Here is an 18,775-nt window from a genome sequence, read left to right as displayed (position 1 = left end):
GTGGCCAACATGCTAACAACTCGCCCACTGTGCGGCCAACAAGTAATATAAAATAAATAATAATAATAATGACACAACAAGTCTGAAAAAGGTGCAGGTAAGCCATCACCCGGAAAGAGGAATAAACCAGCGTCTCGTGGCTGCTACCATGAGCCTAGGTAAGACACATCCAATCCAGTTTACGTGCTCCCAGCTGCCCCGCCTCCAGCTGGCAAACGGGCTCCTGGAAAGAAAAACAAAACACAAACGAGAAGGTAGAGGCAGGAGTAGAATAAACAATGTGGAGCAACACAGGATGTGAAACTTAAAACATTAAAGTGAGACATCTCCAATAAGAATGGTTTCAGTGACAGCAGGAGTGATTGCTCTTCACACTATGAGACAATCATGATGTTTTTCCTCTCTCGATGAAGCGCAAGCTAGCAATGGCAGAAACAAAGGGAAAGTGAAAGTGAACAACAGTGAAAGTGGCTCAACAAACCCAGGCTTTGTGCTCAAGATTTTCAGACCTACAAGCTTAAATATCACATTTTGCAACATGGGCTGTTTTGTGCATGAAGATATGCTAGTTTCACTTTTTTGACTTATAATTACATCCCAAATAAAGTCACCAGAGTCAAAATGTTCTAAGTGCCCACTGTCCAATTTGTTCATATACGATTTACACATTTGTCATAGTTGTCTTCCTGTGTAAATACCAACATTACATAGGTACACTTGCACAGGAGCGCAAAAGCGGCATCAAGCATTCTGCATATTACGGCTGACATAAACGTGGTAAAATATATCAATGTATTGCAGTATGCACCTTTCAATCGTACACAGAGAATTTTTTTTTTTTTTTGACGGCGGGCACGATCGTGCATCAGTCATTTTTTTTTCTGTGTGTTTGCTTGGGCTGTACTGAACGCAGTGCTTTTGAGAAAAATACAGTCAACAAAGCTGAAAGATTATTCCCCTGTTTGCATGAATCATCAACTTCACATAGATCATTAAAAATGATTAATGAATAAAATCTGAAGGATCACTCACACACATGCACAGTACACATATAGCCGAATAATAAACAATACAGCAACTTCTCATCAATCTATGTCAATTTAGACCTAAAATAATGTACTGATTTAAGCCCCGCACATTTTCGGTTAAACCACAACCACTTCTGGTTTATGCCACGCCCACCCTGAGTACAGATAGAATACAGATAACGTTGATACATTTTCTGACAGGCGCGCACAGTGCACACTCATCACCAAAACCTCTACAGTGTCAGGCACATTTCAATGCAATAAACAATCACAGCAACCACTGTTTACTGTAAATGTCTGAACCAGCATGTACATTTTTGCATTAATTGTCCCATCACATCTAATGTCAGATCAAAGACGCCACACAATATAGGAACTCAACCTGATGGTAGCTGAAAGTATGATGCCAATTAATGAGTTCACATTTTTTCAGCCAACCACAAACAGCCACGGCATGCAATACAAAGTATTCTCATCAGTTTATCTCTTCTCATGAATCGCATTCAAAGAGAAAAAAGAGAGACGCTCGTTGAATAAATGTAAGTCAGTCGGTGTCTTAAGGGTTTACCTGTGACCTTGCCCATATTTTTCAGTTTTAATCTTTACTCGTAATGTGATCAGAAAGGATGGAGTAGATTAAAATAAGGAGGATGAGGATTAGATATCCCGGGAGAGAATATTCCATCAAAGGTTCTCCTATTTGGCAATGACAGAGCAAGAATGGAGGTGGATAACAAGCATGACGCCTGGAATTGCCTAACGCCGTGTTTAATGCAATTGTCAGTTAATATTGTTCTCCTATTCATGACACATTAATACGTAGAAGTCCACTCATATCTGTCAGTTGTTGATAAAAGTACATAATATGCTTAGGGAAGTAATTTAAACATATCGGTCATCTCTGTGTGGAGTTTGCATGTTCTCCCCGTGCATGCGTGGGTTTTCTCCGGGTACTCCGGTTTCCTCCCACATTCCAAAAACATGCTAGGTTAAATGGCGACTCCAAATTGTCCATAGGTATGAATGTGAGTGTGAATGGTTGTTTGTCTATATGTGCCCTGTGATTGGCTGGCGACCAGTCCAGGGTGTACCCCGCCTCTCGCCCCAAGACAGCTGGGAAGGGCTCCAGCACCCCCTGCGACTCTCGTGAGGAAAAAGCAGTAGAAAATGAATGAATGAATGTATGTATTTATTTTGTTATTGTGGTGCCATATCCTGGGACCCATAACAGAGGTACCACCTGATGTGGGAATTTCACTTCCACATCAATCCCTTCCAAAATCTTATGTGAGGTTTGTCTTGTACCTGTTCGATAAACTCTCTGCAATGACACAAACAGGGTCAGCGGCACTGCCTATGCCAGCAGGTGGTCATTTTCATTCCCTGAGGCTGGGCGACTTTGTGGTGGTCAAAGACTTCAGAAATAGTAAATCGTGAGGTGCACACAGGTGGCTTTGAACCTTCCAGGTGTTGCAAACCACGAGCACAACAGGGAAGGCAGCAGATAGAGTGACATGGATTCACCTCAGCCACTGCAGGAAAGTACCAACCCCAGCTGAGGCTGACGGACAACAGGCATCAAAGACCCCCCATTATAACACATGCATTCGTGCAGCGGGGAACTCATGCTCACTGTTCTCTCCTACCAAAATGACCAAATCAAAACATCTAAAAAAAAAAGTTAAGCAAAATGAACAAACTTCTCACATTGTATTCCCATTCATTCTAAAAACAAGATCAGAAATGACAGACCCGCATGGCGCAATGCAACAAAGCAGGCATCACCCCTAGCTTTCCAGTTTCATCAGTTGAATTTGATTCACATTCATACCAATCACCACCAGTAAGCCTTTAAGGATGAACATTCATATCATGACAATGAAAGATAGCAAAAAGTACACCAAAGTATAAAAACTTTCCAGGCTTAAGAGTATTGTCCTTCCAATATAAGAGTTCTGTTCCCTATAGCTCTCTTTGGTTTTGATCCATAGCCGAGAGAAAGGTGTGTCAGTAAGGGTCTGTTTGGCGTAAGCGTGGGATTGAAAAAAAAGACAATAAAAGCATGACAAATTGATATAGAGAAAGAAAGAGACAGGCTCATTGTGATGCAAATATTCCCAAGTGGAAGTTGCTGTCGGTAGCTGTAGCAATCCTGTCACTGAAGTGAGACCCTGAGTACAAGAGACTGGAATAACAAAAAGAAGCTAGTTATATCATTCGGACTTTTCCAAAGCTACTGCTGTCACATTTTGCTTACATGATGACGGTGAAATATACAATATGATAATATTTACTATTAACTAGGGATGTCCGATATTGGCTTTGTCTGATATTGACTCACAATTCCGATGTGTAACATCACATATATTTTTATTGAGCAGTATTTCTCAATTATTTTCAACATTTTCTACCGCTCCCCCGATTCGAAATAGTGGAGTAATAGTAGAGTGAGTGAAAAACCTTAAACTGTATTATGGAAAGCAGGAAGTGAACAAATATAACAGTTACTGATTGTAAAAGTACCAGATGGAAGGGTAGGATTTAATAAACTTTGCTTCTTCCTACTCCTTTTGGGCATGTGGAACTGGGAACTGATTATGGGATGCACTCAATTGTAAGAACTAGGCTTACCATTACCAAGAGTCTTGAACCAGTCATGATGTGCTATATATATCACTATATTGACACTTACTATGGTACCCATTATGGCATTGGATGGTCATATCACAGTGTACTTCGGTACGTGACAAAAACAACTTAAACTATATTGGGAAAGCAGGAAGTGAACAAATATAACAGTTACTGATTGTAAAAGTACCAGATGGAGGGGTAGGATTTAATAAGCTTTGCTTCTTCCTACTCCTTTCGGACATGTGGAACTGTGAACTGATTATGTGATGCATTCAATTGTAATCTGATGCATGTTCAAATGAAATAAAACCATTACTATTACCATGTATATTGAGTTATCTGTAGTTAACTTGAAACTGAAAGCAGGAAAATGCAGCAAATAGAACATAGATCTTCAGGAGTCAAATTGTATGTTAAATACTATATATGTCTACATGTTGATAGGTTTGCATTGAAATTAAAACCTCTTAATTTTTAAATTGCACATTTTTTCCATTTCTTAAAATTTTCATCTGGAGTGTATTCATTTTGAGGTGTGATGGAAATGCACACAGACTACCTGGGTAAATAAGTTATTGTAAATTGAGGATTTGCTTCCGAACAGATGTCAGGACACTGCTGGTTGGCATGTGGAGGTCTGTGTGTTCCTCCAAGGGGATGCCACCCCTGAACGCCACTTGCCCAACAAGAAGCCAGTGATGTTGGATGGTGCTCCAGGCAGTGTTAAGCAAGGCCTTTTCACATTCTGTCACATCTGTCACATGTGTGGTATGAATTCAGTCTGATCCTGCTGTCATGTGATGAGAGCCCAGCGCCAATGGTGACCCCCCCCCGTCCCCCCACTTGTGATATTCTCTGGCAAACACCAATCATGCTGCACGGTGTTCTGCTCTCTGCCCATGTCCCACGAGGGATGTCAAGGCCTTCATGCTACATTCACACAAAGACGAGCATGAGTGGCCACTGCAGGTCAGTTTCAGTGCTTTTTCTCTTGGTATATTTTAAAATTTTATTTTACCAGGCAGTCTAATTCAGATCAAGAGACATGGGAACAAGGAAGATATACAAATAACAACTCAGAACACAATAGACTACAATCAGAGTAAGCTGCAAATTAGCTGTATCGGTCATGGAAATTAATTGTACCGTCCATTACAATTAACAAGAAATTGAAGAAACAAGGCTAGTCTAATAATAAGCAGTAGGCCACGGCCACCCCTGGCCACCACGTAGCTCTGCCACTCCAGCAGCACGCTGTATTGGTTTCATCACACAGGGCAAAACATTCCAATTTGAATGACATTTGCTCTATAGATTGACGTTAAAGTGAATTTATACTTTTAGTATAAGTATAAGTATAAGTATAGTATAGTATAGTATAGTATAGTATAGTACAGTTTAGTATAGTAAGTGTCAATATAGTGATATATATAGCACATCATGACTGGTTCAAGACTCTTCATCCTTGTATTTAGCAAACATCAACTGCTTGTATTGTTTCTTGAATTGGCTCATCGTTGTGCATTGTTTGAGGTCCTTACTCAATCCATTCCATAGTTTGATTCCACATACTGAAATGCTATGGCTAGCATAACGTAGTCCTAGCATAGAAGTGTTTCAAATGTACTTCTTCCCTGAGATCATATTTCTCCTCTCTTGTAGAGAAGTATTGGATGACATTTTTAGGTAATTGGTTAATTGGGTAATTGTAAACGTGACTGATGCGTAGATGCAGTCGAATGCCCGGTAGGGTACAAAACTCATAGCAAGGTACAGAACTTATAGCACTCGCACAAAGACAGGGAGTCGTACAAACGAATGCTGCAGCAGGGAGGAGATCAGTGTTTTAAAGTTTTAAAGTATCAGCCGATGCAGATACTGGCCTTTTTCACTGATACCAGCCAATACCAATCTGTGGCCAATTGATCGGAGCACCCCCAGTATATATGTGTATGTATACTATGTGTGTGTGTATCTATATACCCAAGAGAAAATGAAAATAAAGTCAGAGACAGTCGTGACTTCTCCCGATTCAAACTTTCATTCTGAATATCAAGATGTTCACACATCACATCTGAGTTTCTGCAAACCAGAATCGCCGTCTTGTCAGTCCAAATAAAAACTAGTATACCGCAAGTCGAGTCGCTCCAGAGAAGCGATATGTCCTCTGATGGACTTTGTTATGAATTATTTACACCCCGCCAGAGCCTTTAGACACGATGTTCAAGAGTGCTTCTTTTCCATTTGAAAAACAAAACAAATTGGCATGCAGGCATCTCCGGTGGGTGGGCAACTGAATCAATTGACTGACTGACTGATTGATGCCACATCTCACAAGTAAGGAAAAGGTAAACGAACAGACTCAGGAGGAGAGGAAGAAGGCATGGGCATACTTGCAAGTAATGTCTACTCACTCCACTCATTGCTTGAGCTGCCACAAAGACACACACACACACACTATTTAGTTTGGCAACACACATGTAAAGTGCATGTAAAAATATAAGAAAATAAGTCATTTACATCCAAGCCCAGTGCTCTGCTGCCCTAAACACCATCACAAGCACTGACCTACATTTAGTTACTGCATTTATCTTACAGTAGTAACATAGTAGCATTTGTTTGATTAAATTGTATTCATTCCAAACACTCTATTATCTTCATTACGTGTGTATTTAATGTATATTTGTTTTCGTCCAATCACATTTCAGCTTCTATGTGTCAGTGTCACATGTCATGTCAATGTAACCTCCCCGGCCTATGTGACTTAAACGGGAACTATTATGCTTTTTCCACTTTTCTGACCAACAAATGCAGTTTCGGATAAATGTATTAAATGCAGCTAAATGTGCTGAAATAAAACTCAGTAAGATTGAGAAACTCTTTATTTCTAAAATCACAAATATTAAAGCTCCCGGAATATGGGGTAGTAACTATAAAAGCAATCTTCACTTGCTAGATGTACTGCAAAAAAGGCCAGTAAGGATAATTCATAATGGCGCCTACAGAGAACATACTAACTCCTTATTTCTAAAATCACAAATACTTAAACTTGCTGATATAGTTCATCTTCAAACAGCTAAAATAATGCATAAGGCTAAAAATAACCAATTAGCTAAAAATGTCATCCAATACTTCTCTACAAGAGAGGAGAAATATGATCTCAGGGAAGAAGTACATTTGAAACACTTCTATGCCAGGACTACGTTAAAAAGCCATAGCATTTCAGTATGTGGACTCAAACTATGGAATGGATTGAGTAAGGAACTCAAACAATACGCAAGGATGTATTTCAAATTTAGTTCTTCCCTGAGATCATATTTCTCCTCTCTTGTCTCTTCTATCCAAAATGCCCATGACTTCCCCAGGTTGATTTTGCATGCCATACTGAGGAGGATACGAATACTCATACAATAGTGGATGCATTTCCATGTCTTATGTGTTTTCAGGGCATATTTTCCAGTTGTGTTTTTTTACGATATGCCGTTGACAGGTCCACAAAAATGCAATCCACAAATTGCCTGTGGGCCACACTAGTAAACGGATGCATCAAGTGAGAGAAACGGTCAGTTAATCAGTAAAGAAGAGAATCAAGTAGGTTAAAACAATTGATATGTAGAAGGAGAAGACTTCTATGGAAAGAAAGGGTCCTACCAAGACAGAAACACAGAGCTGCCATTGTCATTAACAAGGGAACAGGCAGGAAAGACAAGTACACAGGGAATTGACTCACCAGCAACATAACCCAGAGATATTGAGCGGAGAGGAGGCTTGCTGTCTAAGAAATAATGAAATAAAGAAAGCAAAGAAATGTGAACTGGCCTGGCTTGATCTTTGCAGTCTGCTTCAGGCAGCTGCACACTAGACAAGACGCACAGCTGCTCTTAATGACATCTATTTTGAAACTTTGTACAAAGAGCCTGAGAAATGGGATTGTTTACGGGGAACTTTGATGATAGAAGTTGTATACGGTGTATACGGTGTAGTTGCTTTTTAGCATGACCACTGAGAAGCGTTCCCAGATAAAAATAGACATCACTTTGCATCTTGTATATCTTGTCTGTAAACTCTACTCACATTTTTCAACCGATTCAAACTATTTCAGCATCAAGATGATGATAGTTGCTGGTTGGAGCTTATTAGACATTTCAAATTCCGGCATTTTTAGTTTGATAAAAATAAATAGACAAGGGGCTACACGGTGGTCGAGTGGTTAGCGCTCTGTGTGGAGTTTGCATGTTCTCCCTGTGCATGCGTGGGTTTTCTCCGGGTACTCCGGTTTCCTCCCACATTCCAAAAACATGCTAGGTTAATTAGCCACTCCAAATTGTCCATAGGTATGAATGTGAGTGTGAATGGTTGTTTGTCTATATGTGCCCTGTGATTGGCTGGCCACCAGTCCAGGGTAAGCCCCGCCCCTCGCCCAAAGACAGCTAGGATAGGCTCCAGCACTCCCGCGACCCTCATGAGGATAAGCGGTAGAAAATGAATGAATGAATAAATAGACAAGTTAGATGGAGCCCCTGACTATACTTTCTGATACTACAACATTCCACGTATTCTACAAGGTGACATGGCTAAGATACATTGGTCGCCTCCCAACCCAGTGGGATCCTCAGTGATCATATAATCTTTCAATATATTTCAACATTATTTGTGTAATTTCTGTTATTTAATGTCTACAGAGTAATACTTAGGGGTGAGTAGTATACCACTATCGTCTGTTCACCCAAATCTGTTCTGTATCCATATCTGTACTCGGAATGGGCAGGCCGTAAAACGAAAGTGGGTGTGGTTTAACCGTAGATGTGTGAAGCTTACATCTGTACATTATTTTAAGTCTGAAATTGACATGTATTGATCATAAGTTGCTGTATTTATTAATATCCCGCAATATGTGCACTGTGTATGTGATCTGTAAGCACACCGTTATTATGATGACTCCATGGAATAAGACTAATATACATTTTAAGAAAAATAGCACGGTGGGGGGGGTGCATTCAACATCATGAGAAAAAATCTGAACAACCGACAAAAAACAAGTTAAATTAAACACATTTTGAGTGTTCCTCGTAAAACCAATAATGAGTTCTAAAGTTTTATTTAGTTTCAGTGTTACAAATACTCCATATCTGATTAGAACTGGTTCAAGATCTCGAGTCTATACAATAGTCATACATGTACTCTAAAATGTAGTTGTCTTTAAGTTTATTTCAAAAGTCAAAAAATGACACTTAAAGCATTCAACCGAGGAGACAATTTTTACATGAGGGGGGAAAGTGTTCCACAGCTTGGGCCAGACTACAGAAACGGTCCGGTCTTCACTGGTCTTGCCTAGGACAGAACCAGTTAAAGCTGACATTCAGACCTCAATGAGCACACTGAAGTGTAAATTTGGACGAGGTCTGAGAGACGCCTTAAAAACAAAGGTTTAAATGTTAAAAATGAATTCTAAAATGAACAAGCAACCAGAGGAGGCAGGCTAGGATTTGGGTGATGCGGTCCCTTTTTTGGTTCCTGTCATTCTCCATGCTGCAGAGCTGTGGACTAACTATAAGTGAGAGGTGAGAGAGTGATTTGTTTGTAAAGCATTATAATGAATTGTTGATATTTCATTAGTTTTATGGCCAATTCAACAAAAACAACTGAAACGTCTTAAATACGCTTAATGTTCTAGTAATTTTTGCAACCAATGTATGATTTTGTCCATTTTTCAAACACTACACTTTTAAAATGTGAATGTCACTTGTCCCATGTATTAGATTGTGTGCTTTATGAATGTGCTGGGAAATACAAAATGCAATAATTTCCTGTTGGATTATTGCTGCCCCGGAATAGAAAACATTCACTCTGAAAATGTCATATTGCCGTTTCCCTACAGTAAACAAAAGAAATATGAACTTCATTTCACAAGAAGCCTCCCCTCAAGACACTGCGGAGAAAAGGAAGGAATATTTCCTTCTGGACAGCTGAGGCAGTGAAATCGACTATAAAATGGATTTGTGAACATGGATGCGTCAAGGTAGCGTTCAGTAGATTCTGTATGAAGACAGCCCATCATCTTACAAGCAAACCTCGGCTCAAGAGTGACTTAATAAAAATGTCTCTTATCTTCTTGCCATCTTCTCACTGACTACGGACCCATTGCTTTAATATTAGCGGTCGTGAAATGGTTCACATCCAGGCCTGCCTTCCCTCAAGCCTGCACACATCACAACTTGCATACGAGACTAACCAATCGACTCGTCTGTATGCCCAGTACATAAATTGATGTAAACGATAACCATGTCAAATGATTCGTCCTAACCTAAATGTATTTTGCATGCCCATTTCTTCCAGTTGATCTTCTATTGGATGGACTTTTATTGTCTCGGGACATGACTCACATAATAAAGACGTAAATTCAGCAATACTTTGGCTGCATTATTTGTAATGATTTTGAAGAGCTATTTTCATAACCATATTACATTTCAGAAATTCATGTCTGCAACCAAAGCTCATTATTAAAGAAAATCAAGAAAATTCAACAATATTTTCTTGCTCTCCTGAATGAAGGAATGAATTTGACCGCCAAGATTGAGGATTATATTTTTTAGCAAACGTGAATTAAAAGTAAATTCTTCTATCTCAGCTACTTTCTCATTACATCCTGTTGCCTGTTGATGAGATTTTAATGCACTGCTGAGTGAAGAAAAAAAGAAATCTTTCGCCAGCCGAGTTTGCCAAGCTGAATCAAAAGTGAAGTATTGACCATGACTGATGGTGGAGAATTATTCACAGGGGCCTGCTTTGCACTCCACAGGGTCATTTGAGCCCAGCCGTAGGAAACAACAGAAGATAACGTGAGGGAATTACTGGCAGACGTGAACGTGAAGAAGTGGAGAAATGAGACAGTGAGACAGAAGACGGAACCATCAATAAAGTCATCTTGACTCAACACAGGATAAAGATTACCGAGTATGGAGCGATTACGGCTCATGGTGGGGGTTGACATGTACCGGTACATTGGAAGCTAAGAAGCTAAGAAATCAGAAATATTTAAGCCTGTGAGATACCTCACAGGGCGAGTAAATCATCCCAAATGGCTTCCATTGCTGTTTTCAAGAGCTCCACAAAATACACACAAATATTGCTATCCTACAAAATTGCATATTTTCCCAGGTATTATTTCCCCAGTATGACGGAAGTAGATGGGAACAGCCGATCATTTGGATGACAGATTTATTTTAATAGAGACAGAATGTAAACAAAAAGCTTTAAATGAGTCCTGTCCCATTCAGAAAGTACTCCTGATTTATTATTTGCATAAAAAACACGTCTCAGGGGGTGACGTCCAGATTGTAGTGCTGACCAAAACTTGGAATGGACTACAAGCGCATCAAGAAGAAGCTTGGTGAGAAAGACTAATGTTGCAATCACTCGACTGGGCGTGTTTAGAGAAATGGTGAATATTGTGTTGTTTGGCACTATTTTATGATTAGATGTTACAACTTAACAGTTTTTTTTTTTAGAAAACATGATATTTCGCTAATATGCTCATAATAAAGACAAAAATAGTCATACAAAAATATGCTTGCTGACTGTATTTTTTAAAATAATGGCCCATAGTTCCCAAATTGATATCCCTTTACATAAAATTTGATGTAATTATTGTTGTAGTTGCACATTAAATCGTTTACCACAGAGATTTCCCCTACTTATTATAAATAAAAACTTATTTCTATCTGCGATTAAATGTGATTCATTGCAAATTAACTATGGACAAAAAAATGTGATTAATCACAATCAAATATTTTAATCGATTGACAGCCGTAGTAAATATGTTACGAAACATTTGGATGTGCAATGATGAGGCTGTTATTAATATATGAGGGAATATATGTAAGTAAAGGGAGCAGGGAATTGTTAGCTTTTGTGGAAATAAGACTGTTTACTGTTTTAAAAGAAAGTCAGCTGATACATTGTTTTGAAGAGTAAACAAGCCCCCACCACCGGACCACCCAGGAGCATCTTTGAAATGGTCCGCCATTTTATGTGAAATGTTATGCTCTGTGGCTTTGCTGACCCACTTTTTGACAGCAGCTGCGATAACAAAGAAAACATACAGTTCATCATCAACATTAGTTTATCCTGAGTACACACTACAATCAAATGAACAACAAAAACAGTTTTGTACATAAAATCAAAAGTTGTGCAACCCGACATACTAAAATGTACGTACCTGTCACAAAGGAGTAACGTTCTGTCGGTTGGAAGGCCCTTTGGAACCGTGGCCTTTCATATTGAATGAAGACTTGAGGGAGTTTGCCATCAGCTTATCAAAATGTCACAGGGTGTGTCAATACTTATTTATACTTAGTTACATGACGCACCCATCAGCAAAGTAGTACACCAACCCCACAATTGGTCCCTTGAGTCCAGTTCTGGCCGGAAATCCGTAACAAGGAACGCTCGGCTCATATGATGGGGTCATTTCAATATAGACTTTGGCTTCTGAAAAAAAGAGTAATGCATTTGCATCAAAATAATGCCTCCTCAAAAAAATAAAGAATAAATACATCAGAAATCGGCATTATATTTGCATCCTTGCACAATGTCACCTGTGCATTCATGTGTATGGGATGAAGACGCTGACATCTCCTTCCGCGACGGAGCACAGTGGCAGTCTTATTAACGTATGTGTTCGTCAGCCGAGACAGCGAACAGGAATACGGCGGTGGAAAAATATAACCGAGTGATTTCCGTTTTTTTTTTTGTGACATTTTGTGTGATGCAAATATATTACTCTTTTGAATGTATATTGAAGTCAAAATCTTTACTTAAAGTGGACCTATTATGCTTTTTCCACCTATAAATGTAGTTAGAATGTTATATTCTGCTGTTAAACCATTACAAAGTTTCAGATAATGAGGTTTGCACATTTGGATTTTGGCTTTTTGTGATTGTCACAGATTGCCGGGCTTATATGGGCATGCACTGTAGGCCAGATACGCTCCTTGGGTAAGTCATGGAGCAAAAGCGCTTATTTGTGTAGCATTATAGAGTGTGCAAACAGGGAGAAGGATGAGCATAGTAGGTCCCCTTTAAATGGCCCCAGTAACTAAGCAGAACTGCTTTTCCTCGTCACGGATCTGGTGGTGTAAGTCACTGGTGATTGACTACACAACCGATGGGGATTTCATACAACTTCTTATCACAAAATTCTAACTATCCCTTTAACTTCTTGTGCTGTTTAAGAGCTGGGGAGGTACAATGGGAGGTAAGGTTTGGAGGACAGAGATATTTGATACGAAGTTAAAGATGGATAGATTGAATGAGGGAGGGAGGTAGTTAAAGAGCGGGTGAAAGGGATTGTGTGCTGGGGGAGTATGGAGATGCATTTATTTTACCATCAGATAATCCTAGCTTTTATATGAAAGGAATTGTGATTTGAATGTGATGTTGGCATTTCAATTCTCAATACCTGTAGAAGATCTCTGTTGGCCAATCTTTGATGTTCTTACCATGATGTTCTGCTCTCAAATCAGTCGGACTAAACACAACCCAATTTTCAGTGTCTATTTTTGGGCTAAATCAAGGCAGATCGACCAGAAACCAACACCAATACCTAAATGACATCTGTTGTTGGTTGGGGAAGTTGCACAAAGGGTCCCCCCACCGCCACACAAAATCTCACTATTCTTTCTTTACAAAGACAATAAATAAAATGTGTACATTACCAAAAAGCCCAAAAATTATTAATAAATCAGCAAAATAATATTAAACACAACAAAAATAGAATGGATTTTTTTTTTGCAGTGCATAAATCCTTCGAGTACAAAGATTGCTTAAGGTGCTTAAAAAGCTTCCTGCTTTTTTGACAGCTCAAATATCTAAACAACTAGACCAAAATCAACAGCACAAAAAAACGGGTTGTTTTATATCAAAATAACTATTTATTTACAAATATAACACCATTATTTACCATTTTTATGTTGCCCCTCCACCACCTGGAGAGGGGTATACATTGAAAATCCTGTGGTACAGAATAAGGAAAACAATCCACAATGACTTGACAGATATTCACCCTCGGGATTTATTCTTCCTCTCAAAAATAACAACACTTCAGATATCATAAGATGATTACATCAACAATTACATACACCATTTGTTTCCAGACACATTTCACATATTTCATATAGCCTGCTTTATGCTATTAACTGTACATCAAGGCTTGCTAGCATTAGCCATTTCGCTTATGTTCAAATGGTCTACAACACATTTTGTAACAAACATTTAGCAGTCAGCTGTTTACTCTAGCAACTTTCTAAACTCTTTACTGCCGTTAAAATATAAATTATCTCTACTTTGTACTAACCTGTGGTACAGAATAAGGAAGACAATCCACGATGACTTAACGGATATTCACCCTCAGGATTTATTCTTCCTCTGTCGTTTTGTCACCTACTCTATACCACCATCGCTGCTAGCACCCCCTAGTGGACATTGCGGTATTACACCCAAAATGCCACCAATGGAGATTTGTTTTTTCTTAAACAAACATATAAAAAAATAGTAGGGTGTCTTTTTTTCTTTTACAACTGAATTTTATATGTATGACATGAACTATTACTACTCTTAAATGCTCTAAACATATTTATGCATTTTAAACAGTTTTTTTAAACCATGTTACCTTTTCTTTTTTGTACCTTAAACTTACATTTGCAAAAAAGTATGTGTGTGCACAGTCTAGGACTGCAACTTTTTATTTTTTCTCCCCCTAAACAATTTCCTGTATCATATTTGGATAAGAGGCGGCATGGTGTGGTTAGCGCGCAGGCCTCACAGCTAGGTTGTGAATGGTTGTTTGTCTATATGTGCCCTCTGATTGGCTGGCCACCAGTCCAGGGTCCAGTACTAAGCTGTTAACAGGAGCATCAAGTCAAAAAAGCGTGGCAGGATGAGGTCCCTGTGGCAGAGTGGCTGTAGGCTGTGGCGTCTCTCAGTGTGGATGAGCTCTGAATGTATTTTTAATGCACCTATCACCTTCATATGACAAAATGACAGAATGCCATTCCACATGGTATTGATAGCTACAATGTCTTCGGGCAGATGCTGTTGTGGAACCCTCCCTGAGGCAGCTGTCATTCTTGCTTCCTTCAACTGGGTACCCAGTTGGCTGTGGTCGTGGTGCAAAAAATGATGAGCCACACCATAGAAGAATTCAGCTTGGCCATCAAACAGAAGCCTGTACTGTAAGTCCTTGAGGACATCTATTAGAACGTTCTGTTCATGTTAGAAACATATACTGTATGTATGCCAGTTACCAGCTTTATTCCAGCTTAGTTTTACTATCCTAATATAATATTTCAATATTGAACAAAGCAAAATTTGTTCTCAATCAGAAATCACTCCTCTTTATTATTTTCTGGTTCTACCATATCTTACTTATTGTGTGGAAATATGGGGTAGTAACTATAAAAGCAATCTTCACTTGCTAAATGTACTGCAAAAAAGGCCAGTAAGGATAATTCATAATGGCGCCTACAGAGAACATACTAACTCCTTATTTCTAAAATCACAAATACTTAAACTTGCTGATATAGTTCATCTTCAAAACAGCTAAAATAATGCATAAGGCTAAAAATAACCAATTACCTAAAAATGTCATCCAATACTTCTCTACAAGAGAGGAGAAATATGATCTCAGGGAAGAAGTACATTTGAAACACTTCTATGCTAGGACTACGTTATGCTAGCCATAGCATTTCAGTATGTGGAATCAAACTACGGAATGGATTTAGTAAGGAAATCAAACAATGCACAACGATGAGCCAATTCAAGAAACAATACAAGCAGTTGATGTTTGCTAAATACAAGGATGAAGAGTCTTGAACCAGTCATGATGTGCTATATATATCACTATATTGACACTTACTATGGTACCCATTATGTCATTGGATGGTCATATCACTTCGTACTTCGGTACGAGGTGCATTATTAAAAAAAAAAAAAACCTTAAACTGTATTATGGAAAGCAGGAAGTGAACAAATGTAACAGTTAGTGATTGTAAAAGTACCAGATGGAGGGGTAGGATTTAATAAGCTTTGCTTCTTCCTACTCCTTTTGGACATGTGGAACTGTGAACTGATTATGTGATGCATTCAATTGTAATCTGATGCATGTTCAAATGAAATAAAACCATTACCATTACCATAACTATACTTGCAAGGACAGGCATTGAAATTGCTTGACAATTGATAGAAAATAGCCCATCTACAAGCTCACAACGTTTTGGTGATCATGGGAAAACCTCGGGAATGCCACAGGCTGGTCACCTCTGTACCACATCACACTAATGCAGTCATTTGTTCTCAAACAGTATTTAGTGCATTAACTCATTCACTGCCAAAGACGTCAATAGACTTTTCAAAAGGTAAGGTTGACTGCCAAAGTCGTCTGTCAATGTCATTTTCTTTTTGGATTTTTTGGCAGGAGCTACACATCAAAGTGTTATGCAGCTTGTGTGTGAATTTCATACTCGTAGGCAATGCATTTCTGTCCCAGCAGGGGGCAACAGTTCTGTTTTCCTCCGATCGGCAGCAGCAGCTTGGATATGAAGAAAACAGAAGTTGCTGAATTGCGCGCTGAAAGGGAACTGGGGAGGAATCCAGCAGAGACCAAAATACAGGCAGCTTCCACTGGCACAGAGCTTGTCTGGCTGTGGATCTGTCGCCATCGCAAAGGATGGGGTGACGTTGGTGATGCTGTTGTTGTTCGTCTATAAATAGTTTGCGCGCACGCACAAATCTGTAAATAGTTCACACACATATAAATATCTGTAAATAGTAGATGGGTATGTGTTATGTTCTTAACCTGTGAATAAGGTATAAAGGTGTTTTTTCCTGTGTTGTTGTTATTGTTTCAGAGAAGTAAACAAATGTTCTGATGTTTGAGGTGTCACTAAAACAAAGAAATCCAGGACTGTTTAAATGCATGTTTACTGCCTAGCATATGCTTTGCATGACCACATTTTGCATGCATTTTCCTATTGTGATGGAAATAGCGGTGTCATACATATGGGTAGATATTGCATTTTCATTCATTCATTCATTTTCTACTGCTTATCCTCACAAGGATGCTGGAGCCTATCCCAGCTGTCTTCAGGCGAGAGGCAGGGTACACCCTGGACTGGTGGCCAGCCAATCACAGGGCACATATAGACAAACAACCATTCACACTCACATTCATACCTATGGACAATTCCATTCATTCATTTTTTACTGCTTATCCTCACGAGGGTGGGGCTATGCTGGAGCCTATCCCAGCTGTCTTCAGGCGAGAGGCAGGGCACACCCTGGACTGGTGGCCAGCCAATCACAGGGCACATATAGACAAACAACCATTCACACTCACATTCATACCTATGGACAATTTGGAGTTGCCAACTTACCTAGCATGTGACCAACATAAAAATGACAATGACCCAACAAAGAAAGGAGCACGCACTTGAACTAAATAGGCATCATAAATAATGGGAAACAGGTGCGGGAGATAATGGAAAGCAACTGGAAACAGAACAGCGCAACACAGGAAGTTAATACAAAATAAGGGCATGAACTAGGAACTGAGGAAAAGAGGAAAACTAAGAGCTGTCACGAGGCGGTGAAGCCCAATCGTGACAGAAAACCCACCCGTTTTTTTTCTTGTAATTTTATGACTTTATGTGCATAATATTTCTTTTTCCAAGGCCTAATTTTCCAAAACTTACAACTTTATTTGTGTTGTTTGTTTCTTATAATATATTAAAAAATATAAATATTAAAAAAACAAAAATTTTTCCTTTAATATTTCCAATTGTTATGATGATATAAGGCAGCACAGCGATTGAGTGGTTAGCGCGCAGACCTCACAGCTAGGAGACCAGGGTTCAATTCCACAACTCAGCCATCTCTGTGTGGAGTTTGCATGTTCTCCCCGTGCATGCGTGGGTTTTCTCCGGGTACTCCGGTTTCCTCCCACATTCCAAAAACATGCTAGGTTAATTGGCCACTCCAAATTGTCCATAGGTATGAATGTGAGTGTGAATGGTTGTTTGTCTATATGTGCCCTGTGATTGGCTGGCCACCAGCACAGTGTGTACCCCGCATCTCGCCCAAAAACAGCTGGGATAGGCTCCAGCACCCCCTGCGACCGTCGTTAGGAAAAAGCGGTAGAAAATGAATGAATGAATGAATTTAATTTTTAAAGTACAACTTTTTTTCCCTTAATAGTTTCACTTTTGGTTGTTTGTCTATATGTGCCCTGTGATTGGCTGGCCACCAGTCCAGGGTGTACCCCGCCTCTCGCCCGAAGACAGCTGGGATAGGCTCCAGCACCCCCGCGACCCTCGTGAGGATAAGCGGTAGGAAATGAATGAATGAATGAGTTTCACTTTCTTCCTGTATAATTGCTGCTGATTTTTTTTTTAGTTTTTACTTTTCTTAAAAAATTAAAATATATTTTTAGAATGTGCCGAGCACCAATAAAAACACATCCGCATGGACACCCATGATACAGGGGTGAGAACAGATCTTTGGAATAACATCAAGGCCAATGTTTCTAACACACACACACACACACACACTTTCTATTGAAAGCACAAACAATCAGTAGAGAAACACACCCAAAGGTCTCTTGATAAATCTATGGAGATGTCCTTGCCACTTCAAAAGCTTTAACAATATATAAGCTGGGTACAAATTGAGGTGAACATCACAGAAAGATGTTCATAAATTATAGAGAAGTACACACGTCTGTCAAAAGATATTTGTGGCTAAAATCTAATAGTTGCTTCAGGGGTGTTGCTGCATGCACGGCAATGTTTAGAATGACTGCGAGCAGTCTCTCTAATCTTGTAACCTTTTTGATGTGTCGGAGAACACTGAGCATTAATTCCCATTACATCCTAGCACATTCTGTCAGTATGTCAGGAGATATGAATAATCCATGAAGTTTTGCTGCTGTGCTCCATGCTGTAAATGCTTATGGTCATCATTTCTGCGACCGAAGCACTGATGTCCATTTCTACCTACTAGATCATCTAAAGCAGATCAAACATGCTGAAAACAACTTTGGACAGAAGGTCCAAGGACTTCAA

At 39.3% G+C, this 18,775-nt stretch overlaps 1 long non-coding RNA gene across 2 annotated transcripts; it reads right to left on the bottom strand.

Annotated features, from left to right (window-relative positions):
* Positions 1-86: 86 nt before the first annotated feature.
* LOC131121207 (uncharacterized) lies at positions 87-14,397 on the bottom strand. Of its 2 annotated transcripts, none has more exons than XR_013629466.1 (3): positions 14,014-14,397; positions 11,878-12,149; positions 87-223 (listed from the first exon to the last, which is right to left on the bottom strand). It is a non-coding gene; the product is annotated as an uncharacterized LOC131121207 (long non-coding RNA). The 2 variants fall into 2 exon arrangements; XR_013629465.1 differs by lacking the exon at positions 87-223 and adding an exon at positions 11,507-11,738.
* Positions 14,398-18,775: the final 4,378 nt, after the last annotated feature.

This window comes from Doryrhamphus excisus, linkage group LG11 (assembly GCF_037039965.1).
Source record: "Doryrhamphus excisus strain RoL-2023G ecotype Guam linkage group LG11, RoL_Dexc_Guam_v1.1, whole genome shotgun sequence".
Taxonomy (NCBI): domain Eukaryota; kingdom Metazoa; phylum Chordata; class Actinopteri; order Syngnathiformes; family Syngnathidae; genus Doryrhamphus; species Doryrhamphus excisus.
Note: the sequence above shows the minus strand (reverse complement) of the source record. Positions and strands in the feature narration are given on the sequence as shown.